We start from the raw sequence: 783 nt of genomic DNA on the forward strand, positions 1-783 counted from the left end.
ATACAAGCCTTCCTTTTGTCATTACCTCCTGCATAGACATAATATAAGAATAGACCCTCATGGACCGCTCTCGCCTATTGTCGCTGACGAGATTTAGGGCGGCCATCTTGGAGCGGTACACCACTCCACTTAGCTTATGTGTTTAGCAGGAACAATGACGTATCAGCGCATTTAATCGATCATAACACGCTTTTTTGTTACTGGAAACCATATTCAAACATCTATCAAAGCTACATTTATAAACAATTGTATTATTTAAGTATTTTTTTAATACATAGTTCAGCATATTTAAATATGCTTAGTGGCTATAACAATAGAATAGGAATGGAATATTCTGTTATTGATGTATGAAGAGCATATTACAAAGCACACAGTCGTTCAATAATTTACTTAATAAATTATTTAGTAATATCAATACATATTTATATAACTATACAAACACAAATAAATAAAGATTAATAATGGCACAAATAAATAATGATTAACAATGACACAAATAAATAATGATTAATACTGAATAATATATATTGGATACATGTTTATATGTATGTATGTATATATATACATATAGATAGATATATGTATATGGTTTTCAGCCAACGAGTTCTAGCTTCAGAGTGATTCAGCAGCTGAGATTGAGCCCAAAATCCGATGCGAGATTCATCCGTGCTGCAGTGAATCCGTCTCTCTTTATTGATATCTCCCTCTTCTTCCTCACATCGTGTCTTTAGGAAACCTTCAAAACAAAAACAGAAGATTTGGGATGTATCTTACTTTTGACAG

General features: G+C 32.3%; 1 long non-coding RNA gene across 1 annotated transcript in view; it reads left to right on the plus strand.

Annotated features, from left to right (window-relative positions):
* Positions 1-233, plus strand: part of LOC106964423 (uncharacterized) — a 3,406-nt gene extending 3,173 nt beyond the window's left edge. Inside the window, exon 2 of the long non-coding RNA XR_001428418.1 lies at positions 98-233. This is a non-coding gene — a long non-coding RNA (uncharacterized LOC106964423). The remainder of the gene's footprint in view (positions 1-97) is intronic.
* Positions 234-783: the final 550 nt, after the last annotated feature.

Source organism: Poecilia latipinna, unplaced genomic scaffold (genome assembly GCF_001443285.1).
Source record: "Poecilia latipinna isolate Pla-1442-1.1 unplaced genomic scaffold, P_latipinna-1.0 Scaffold1672, whole genome shotgun sequence".
Classification (NCBI taxonomy): Eukaryota; Metazoa; Chordata; class Actinopteri; order Cyprinodontiformes; family Poeciliidae; genus Poecilia; species Poecilia latipinna.